General features: G+C 45.7%; 1 long non-coding RNA gene across 1 annotated transcript; it reads right to left on the bottom strand.

The window, feature by feature from the left end:
* Positions 1-870: 870 nt before the first annotated feature.
* Positions 871-9,372, bottom strand: LOC134396833 (uncharacterized). The gene is made up of 3 exons (XR_010025293.1): positions 9,290-9,372; positions 2,062-2,246; positions 871-1,177 (listed from the first exon to the last, which is right to left on the bottom strand). It is a non-coding gene; the product is annotated as an uncharacterized LOC134396833 (long non-coding RNA).
* Between the last annotated feature and the right edge of the window lie 425 nt (positions 9,373-9,797).

Below are 9,797 nucleotides of genomic sequence, written 5' to 3'. Positions count from 1 at the left end.
GTTATAGAAGCCCTTGCTTCCTTTGCATCAGATTTCCTGGATGAGACACACAAATCTCACAGTGTGAATGTGTCCCTAATTGTCTACGATGAAATTGATTTTATGTTATGTTTAAAAAGCTGTACTGCTGTCTCCAATTGCCCTTACATCAGGAGTAGGCAATCTGGGCACTCTCCAGATGTTTTGAACTACTACTCCCATAAGACCAGCTAGCATGGCCAATGGTCAGGGATCATGGGAGTTGTAGTCCAACACATCTGGATCATCATGCATTGCTGCCATTCCTCTTTTGTTTCCTTAAGACTTGCTGGTAGGCCAAGAGTAAAGTACCTTCAGACCCTTCAAGCAAACCTATACCTGTAAAGATTTTGAATTGCAACTTTATGTCCGGGCATGGCTCTTCTGAATGTAGTGGCTTCATCTAAGGGCTGTTATCTGTGAACACAACTACTGTGTACTCATATTAATGTAAACCACACCTGGGATGGGGCCAACAGCACCAGGACTGAGGCTAGCAGGGAAGCAGGGAGTATACCCTAGCTGTATTCTGTGGTTCCCCTCTTTCCGACATTGCTGTTGAAGCTTTTCTTTATCATTGCATTTCCATACTCAGAAACAATTCAAACTATAGCCACGTTGCAATGTATGCAGCCCTTTAGCACAGATTTCCACAGAGAGAGGAGGATGCAGAGGGAGCTCCTTTCATCCTGCTGCTCCCTTATCCTCTCCTCCTGTGTGATACACACTCTCCCTCTGCCTACCTCCACCATTATCAAGGGAGAGTAGAGCAAGAGCGGTTAGGGCTGCCTCCTTCTAGATTTTAAATAGAAAAGCAGGACAGACTCTTTGTGATTCAATCATATTCTCCCACCTCACTTTTGCAATCCCAGAGAAACCTAGAAGCTCACCCTTGCCTGACATTCTTTTTTTTTTGTTCTGTTCAGTTACATCAAGTCAGATCTCACAAGCCCATCAATTCTCAAGTCTGCTGACCCCAGTTCCGCGCTAGTCCACACAGCCAATGTTGAGAAACCCAAGATCAGTCAGGATATTATGGTGAGCATGTAGAACTCTCACTTCTGATTCAGCACAGAAGTATCAAACAGTAGCCCCAGAAGTGCCTGGTTCCATATGTTCTTTGTTGACATTAATAGTTCCAGAGTTATGAATGTGTTCCCTTAACAAAGAGAGAGAGAGAGAGAGAGAGAGAGAGAGAGAGAGAGAGAGAAGAACAAACTTTATATATTATAAAGTTATTATAAAGTTTAAGGTGCCACAAGACTCTTTGTTGGTTTTGCTGCAATACACCAACATGGCTACCCCTCTGAAAATATATATTTAGAGTTTCCTCCCCTCCTCCTGTCCCTTTAACTAGCTCCATCACACCGTGGGTGGGTGGGGACACTCTGCCTACTGTCACTTTTCCGCCCGTGTTTTCGTTCCTCAGTCACTTCCTCTTTCAAAAGAGGAAGTACACTATGAGCACGAGGCCCATGGAGTCCGCTGTTCTAATGGCGCTGCACACAGCAGGAAAGAGCATCAATTCCGAGTTTAAAAAAACATCAGATGTAATGAGGGGTGTTTTTTGTCATTCAAAAAAGGCCAAGAAGGGGCAGAAGGCACGCGGGAGGCAGACGATGTCATGTGAGGGACCTGAGCAAACTCCGTGAGTGCCCAGTAACGAGCATGCAATAAAATGCTTGTTGGATGGAGCTTATCAACTGCAAATTCTTGTTTTTCTGCCATTAAAAGATTCACCTGTGGCTTTCTGCAGGTGATATTTCTGCCAAGGGCAAAAGAATTGGCCAGACCTGTCAATGGCAACCTTATAATATACCTGCAGCTAACACAAAATCTTGCTCAAAACTAGACTGAACTTCCACACATACATAATGTCTTAAATCGTAGACCTGCTATAAACCCAGGACAGCAGTGTAAGTGGCTGAGTGAATTCCCTGATGATTTTTCACTCTGAAATTCAGTTCTGTCTCAGTTGAGGGTTTTCACTAAACAGCCATGTGCGCCTGGCTGCACTTGTTGCCATCAATCATTTGTTAGTACCTTCTTTGCTCCTCTGCATTCTTCCCACTCTCTGCCGATCTTCTCCCATTTCAGAAATCAAACAGCACATCAGGTCTCCATCAGCATCCTCTGTATATTTTCTTCTCAGATCCAAACACTCACGTCAAGGGGAAGCATCAAAGTGTTCCAGCTCTGATGACAGCACAGCAACACTGGATCCAGACCTTTTAAGAGCACACAATACAAGCTAGTAACTACTACACAATAAATAGCTGGTGCATTGGTATAGTGGACAGTTATGTCTGAATGTCAGATGACATGTATTTGCAATGTCTACTGAACGCACAGTCAATGTGAAAGAAACATGTGAATGAACCTATCCCTGGGTTGCACGGATATGCCAGATTGTAAAATGCTGATGGTATGTAGTGGATAGCAGCATTATGATATGAAAATTATCATCATACTACATGGAAAGATTCCACTTGAATAATGCTATGTTTATACTGGGTTTGAACTTCGTTTGCTTTGTTTATAGAGAAAAAGCATCTGGCTTTAGTTAAGTTTCCAGACATCACTAGCCACGCATTCTTCAAGCCACATAAAAACAAGAAGATGCATCTACCCACCCAACCACACACACACAATAAATCAGTTGTGCTTTACACAAAGATGTTTGTTCACTCTGTTTTAATAGGACAGATCTATAACGATCAGGCTAAGCCCCTTCCCTTCTAAATGTCACCATTTAGAGAATTTGCTTCAAGTTCAGAGAGAAAATACTACCTCATTCATCTAAATCTGAGGCGGGGAACATTTTTCAGCCTGAAGGCCAACGTTTGGGGAACTGTTGAGAGGGAATATGCAAGAGGCAGGGGGCACCCCATATTCTCCTTCATATATATACACACACCAGCAGGAAGGAGGTCCTCCCCCTGCCCCCGCTGCAATTAGTGGTGAAAATGGAAGCTTTAAAAAAAACCTAACTACCATCTTGGGGTGGGTGCTTGAGTGTGGGTCACAGCACACGGGTTAGCCCTCCCCTGCCCAGCAGTGAGCTCCCTCCTCATGTGACAATTAGGGTTTAAAAGCCAAATTGCTGCAGGAGGGAAGGGGAGACAGACCCTAACAGTGCAATCCAATGCATTTCTCCTCAGAGGAAAGCCCCATTGATTTCAATGAGACTTACTGCCATGTGAATGTGTATAGGATTGTGGCCTTAAACTGGGGAAATTGGGGTTTCTACCACATATAAATGGAGTGTGTGCATGTGTGTGTTATTTTGTGTGCATGTATGTATAATAATCAGAAAAAAATATACACAACTGTATTCTAAACGTGCTACAAGTTCAAAATGAAAATCTAATTGATTTCCCCCTGTTGTAGGTTTGCAATGCCACTCCAAAACATATTTATGCTCCAGAACTTAGTACTTTAGTTGGCATTAAGTTCTAATTATTGCAGTGAAGCTTACTTCTGCTTAAGTGTGCTTTGGCTCACAGCCTTACTGAGAGGTGAATTCCATTTAAATATGTGGGACTTTCAGCAGAGGGTGGAATGAATCAATTACTTCCCCTCCAGTGGTCGTAACTTTACAATGTCTCACGTAGCAATGCCAACCCTATAAAGAACCTGTCATCTCGTCAGTGTTGCTATGTAACAATCTGGAGATTTGCTCTCCCTCTCCCTAAAACTAATGATTAAGTGGGAGACACAGCAGGTATGGCTTCTCCCATCCCTTGAATGTTTTTCCTATTTCTGTTGTCCACTGCCCTCCTCCACCTGTAGTCATGAGCTGTGCCCACCAGCAGTTGGGAAAGAAGGGTGAATGAGAGTACAGGCAAAGAATGGGTAAGAAAAGCGGTGGCATTTCCTACTTTATCAGCTGTGAACCTACTGGGATGTATTTATTTAAAATGTTTTTATCCCACTCCTCAGCCAAAAATAGGTCCCCCACAGCAGCTTAGAATCAATCTAAGTGTGTTTAAAAATGGTCCTTGCCTACAGGCTCACACTCTAAAAAGACATGACACACAATGAAAAAGGGATGAGCAGGAAAGAGGGGAAGAAGAAACAGTGTTTCAGCAAGGCTGGGTGGAATGGCCCTGCTCCCCCTCCCCTTCCGTACGGCCTCAGTCATCTCTAAGCTCCACCCCATAGTGTCCTTCCTTAGAATGACCAGCACTTTGAGTTGATAGATGCTTTTAAGTGACAACCAGTGGTCAGGACCACAGATATCCACTCATAGGGGCAAGGGGGGTGCAACTGCCCTGCCACCAAATTCCAGTCATGATGTCTTTCTGAAAGCAGTAACAAAGCTCCATCACACCAGGGGTTAACATGCTCCCTACTGTTGTTTCTCTGCCCATGTTTTCATTCCTCAGTTACTTCCTCTTTCAAAAGAGGAAGTACACAATGAGCACAAGGCCCATGGAGTCCGCTGTTCTAATGGCGCTGCTTCTCCTGCACACAGCAGGAGAGAGCAGCAATTCTGAGTTTAAAAAAACATCGGACTTAAAAAGGGTTTTTTTTGTCGCACAAGGAAAGCCAGAAGGGGCGGAAGGCAGACGATATCATGTGAGGGACCTGAGTAAACTCCGTGAGTGCCCAGTAATAAGCGTGCAATAAAACGCTCGTCGGATGGAGCTTACAATGGCTGCTTCTGCTATGGCTGCCGCCTCTACTGTCAGTTTCCAGCCACACAGGAAAGGCTCAGGAAAGGATAGGAGGTCAGTAAATGGCACCACAGGAGCGCTTGCCTCATAAGGCACAGAGGTAGTAGCAGGCTGCAGCACGACCAGGCTCCTTCACGCTGAAGTAGCTCCATTCTGAGAGTGGCAACAGTGCCTCATGCTGCCCACACCTGGTCTGTCTATTTCTATTCTCCAATTTCCTGCAACACGGCTGGGTCAGGCCTAGCCAGGGAGGTTGGAAAATTAAAGGCAGAGCCGTGGCCTGTTAGGCCTGCAGGACCACATTTCTCATAAAGCAGGCTGTAGTATGAGACTCCCTCATGGCACATCACTGACTTCCCATCTTGTTCCACTGAGCATGGACCACTGGCCCAATGAGTTGTTTTCCAGCTCATAGGTGAAATGAGGTGGGGGGAGAACACAGGAACGTCGCCCCGTGCCCACCAGTTTCTGCTCCTTTCCTCATCCTAGCATTGCTTCCTTGCCTGTCCCTCCCTTACTGTTTCTGGTTGAGCTGGTGGGGCGACTGAAACAAGATTCATGTACAGCAGCAACAGCAACGTGGTTATTCTTATGGTGTGCTGCCTCCGAGTTGTATATATGGGATTGTGTAGTGCTCCAGTACTGAACATCAATAATCTATTTCTACCTGGGACAGTTTGTGTGGCAGGTTCACATACTCAGCCCAACCCAAAGTATATTTACTTAGAAGTAAATCCTATCGTGTTCAATTGAGCTTTCCCCTAAGTAAGTTATAATAAGGATCTTCTAGTCCACTCCTAAGGATATGTTCACTCAAAGTCATTTGCATTGAATTCACTAGGTCTTACTTTTATTCCTAAGGAACTGTTTTTAAGTTTAAGAAATGGGGACAGATTTTAAATGTAGATGTTGAAGTTGCAAGATGCATTTATATGCATGTGTGCAAAAGCATAACCTTTTCTTAACATTTACTGCCAAATAACTGCATATGATTTCTGCCTTAAACTTGATTCTGTACATGTTTGCTCAAGTAATTCATTGAGACCATGTGAGATTCCATCACAAGGGAAGATGCACCACTTATGTACACTGGGTTGTCGTTGTTTGCTTAACACTCCCCCTGTCACCCCTGTAAACATGCATGGGGTAGGTGACAGCAATCCTATGTTTTCACCTACAATGGCTGGGAACATGCTGTAAGAGAACATGAGAGAAAGGGAGAGATGGCTAACTGTCACAGTATGAGGACAACCATTCCAAATTTCATCCATGTTCATGGGCATCCACAGGAAGGGGCAAGGAGAGGCAATTGACCCCCTGTGGATGAGCCATAATCTCCAGATTCCCAGCTTTCATTTAAAAAAGGAAAGTGAGTCTGTAGCCTTTTTAGAGCCTGAGATATGAGCAGATATCCGGGGCAGGGTGGGGGGAGTGGGGAAACCTTTTTTTTTTTAAAGTCACTTTGGTCGATCGTGTGCTCCTGCGCACCCGGCCCTTTAAGAAAAAAATGGCGACCGCGAAGGAGCTTTCCTTTAGCCCATCGCATCTGACGTTTAGACTTGGGCGACAGCCCGCGCTACTTGAATCGCAGGCTCGCCCCTCCTCCCACACGGATTTAAAGGTAGGTCTAGCAAAGGCTTGATATAATATTTTTAAAACAGCTGTACTGTGTTTGTGCATTTCCCCCCTCTTGTTCTTAGGTGTACATGTGTGTTTTTATCCCTCACTCCAAATAATGTTTTGTTGGAGTTCATGATGCTTCTTGGATATAACAGTCTTCTGCATTCGTCCTATTCAGTTACCAGGATCTTCTACTACTCTGTGTAGGCTTCTAAATGTCATAGAATGGGACGCTAAGCAACAAAGAGCACGCACAAAGAAAGTGCAATGTGCGGTTGTTGTAGTGGTATGCACTATGCACACAAATTACAACCACACACCCGAAAAAATCCTGCCCTGTTCAGGGCTGAGGAACCTCAGACCCAGGGACCAAGGTGTCATGTCTAACACTACTGCCCTTGTCTTGGGAGAAGATGTTTCAGGAAATCAATCAGAATCAGAATCAGAACTAGAAGACGCAGCGCCAGACACCAGCCAGCCTGTACCAGTGGGGGAGGACGCTCTCACGGGTGATTCCCCAGCTGGGAGTCAGCCCTCTCCAGAGCTTATCTCCTCAAGGCCAAATCCTACACACTCTGTGGGAAGTGAGGTTTCTTCCGGAGGTGAGCGTTCTGACAAGCTAGCTGATGCTAGTGTCCGCCAGAAGCTCAAATGCATGGGGTGGAAGGAAGGCGTGAGAAAGTCAGTTCGATTATGCCAGAACCTGCTTCCGCACCAGGCTCCCTGAAGTTACAGACGTTTGGGAAGTGGTTGCCTATTCTTCTTGAGCTGACAATTGTCTTGCTTAGTTTGCATAGTTTTGCCTAGGGGGACGTTTACAAGAAGTTAGACTTGCTTCAGGTAGAAGAGATGTTTGTTGCTTAATAAAAGCTTTGTGGTTTACTTAGCATGCCTCGTAATTTGCCTCCCATCGAAAGCAAGAGTTTTCTGAGAAACACGACACAAGGTTCACCAGATGTTCACACCTTCTTTCCTCAACTATAAATTGCTTGGTGGTTTCCTGGCTTTTGCACAGTTTTTCACCATTCTAAAAGGGTTAGATGCTGCTCCTAAAATAGTAAGAGCTATATGCTAAAATATGCTGGTATTTTTGGCTCCACCCATTTTGACTTTGGTTCTGTCTTCCACTGGAATGCAGCCCTTAAAAGCTTCTTTGAAATTGAATTTGGCTATCTGGCTGAAAGTGGTTCCTTATCCCTATATTAGGTGATTGCGTTGGTTTCATCTTATATGAAGTTAGGATTGGGATCTAAAAGAACTTTACCATGATATGGGTTGAAGGACCGCCTCCACCCATATCAGATCAGAAAAAGAGGCCCTTCTCATTTGCAATAAGGTGGGTGATCATGCAGGAGAAGGACTTCTCTGCAAGGGCCCCACACTTTTGGAACAAACTCCCATCGGAGGTCCACCATGCACCATCCTTGCAGGCTTTTAAGAAGGCCTTGAAGACATTTTACTTTACCGTGGCCTTCTCATGATGAGTACAGTGATTTTTGCTATTGCCATTGTTGTTCTTGCTGGTTTTATTGTTGGCTTTTATTGCTATTTTATTGTGTTGTTTTTTTATTGCTTTTAATGTGTTAACTGTTTTATGGATTTTATTGTTGTGAGGGCTTCTGCCCTGAAAGGCAGCCAAGAAATGATTTAAATAAATAAATAAATTACCAATGATCTCAGCACCATCATTCTTAAAAATGAGCAAGTACTGGGTTACTTTACCATCCCTATTATTCCTTTTTGGGGTACCTATGGACTGACTAGGTTTTGAAACAGGTAGTAGTGTTGGAGTGGGAATTTCATTTGGCCTGCTTTGCAGGTGTCACGTAGGATGGCATTTGAGGGGGAGGGGATCCAGAGGTGTACCACCTGGACCAGAACCTGGTGATAAAGCAGCAGCACCTGGACGCATGAGCCACAACAGGCTTGCCAGGAACACTGGCCTTGATTTGAAACGACTGATCCTTCTGGCTTCTCTTATGTTGCTTGCAGGGCAGTACTTCCCACTATGACCTCTCCTCTTCCCCAGATGAGGCAGGCTGATGGGCAAGTTGACAGAAAGGAGACAAAGAGCCAGCGTGGTGTAGAGGTGGGAGTGTTGGACTTGCGCTGGTGAGACCCAGTTTCTAGTCACCAGTCAGCCATAAAGCTCCCTGGGTGACTTTGGGCCTGTCACTGACCCTCAGCCTAACCTACCTCACAGAGTTGTTGTGAGGAGGCGGGGCAAGCTGTGCAGATGGGCAAGCAGTCAGGGCCGGTGCCAGACTATTTTGCGCCCTAGACAGGTGAGCTGCTTTCACCCCCCCCCCCACCCCAGTGTACCTGGGCGTGGGGTGCCATCTTGCCCGCTCAGCCGAAGTGAAGCCAGGACGCTGGGGTGGGGTGGGGGGCAGGCGTGGCTTCACTTCGGCTGGGTGGGCACCCAGCCGAAGCGAAGCCAGGATGCTGGGGCGGGCAGGTGGCTTCGGAATGGCGCACCCAGAAGCCGCCCTCTCAGAGCCGCTGTGGGAGAGCGGCTTCCGGGTGCGGCGCTCAGCGCCCCCATTACCTTGGCGCTCTAGGCGGCCGCCTGAGTGGCCTCTATGGTAGCACCAGCCTTGCAAGCAGTAAGAAGTTTGGCTTGGTCAGGGACTTTGGTGGTACTGGTGGGGAAAGAGACCTGGTTGAGCTTCCCTGCTCTGCCTTGCCTTACCCATATCTTGCCCCTCTAATGCCATTCACCTCCTACTCCTTCTCACCACTGGGTGACACCATGAGTGGGCATGATATAGCTATCTAGCCCAGTGGCAGAAGCTCTTCTTCTTACTGCTTCCTTTCCCTGTTGCCACTGCCCAGTACTTTCACTCCTCCAGTGCAAAGTAGCCATTTTAATTCTTTTGCTGTCCATGTACAAAACAGCTCCCATGGAGCTCAGTCTGCCCTGGCATGCATGTACAAATGAAACTTATTTTTAAAATATAAATATACATTACTTAAAGATAGGAAACCAGATGTGGGTGGGGAAACCAACTTTCTTCTCCCTTTTCCGGAAAGATGAGGCCAGATAGATCCAAACTGGAGGGGCTGGGTGGTGTTTTTCCCCCCTGCTTAGTTGCAACTCTTGTGACAACTCACTGTTCAGTTTCCTCCTCTTGTATTTCTTCCAGGAGGGATAAACAAGCATAGTTTAATTGAACACACAAGGGTTTAGGAAACCAGCAAATCATATGTTCCGCTCTGAATAATACAGAGAGTCACTGGACAGAGTCCAGATGTGCTGATTCTTTGGACATGATTTAACCACTAAACAGGACACTAGACTAGACTGGACATAGCCCTTTGATCCAAAAATGCACAACTCCTTTAAGTTGTGATTTTGGTAAATGCCAAAACAAGGCCTTCATCTTGCATGGAGTCCAAATTTTCCAGATGTTCACAGGAATCAGATTTGGGGAGTGTGCTTAATGAAAAAAGCAAGACTATATGTTTGCATCTAGTGCT

This window comes from Elgaria multicarinata, chromosome 3 (assembly GCF_023053635.1).
Source record: "Elgaria multicarinata webbii isolate HBS135686 ecotype San Diego chromosome 3, rElgMul1.1.pri, whole genome shotgun sequence".
Taxonomy (NCBI): Eukaryota; Metazoa; Chordata; class Lepidosauria; order Squamata; family Anguidae; genus Elgaria; species Elgaria multicarinata.
The sequence above is the reverse complement of the archived record's forward strand: the minus strand, read 5'-3'. Positions and strand labels throughout refer to the sequence as shown.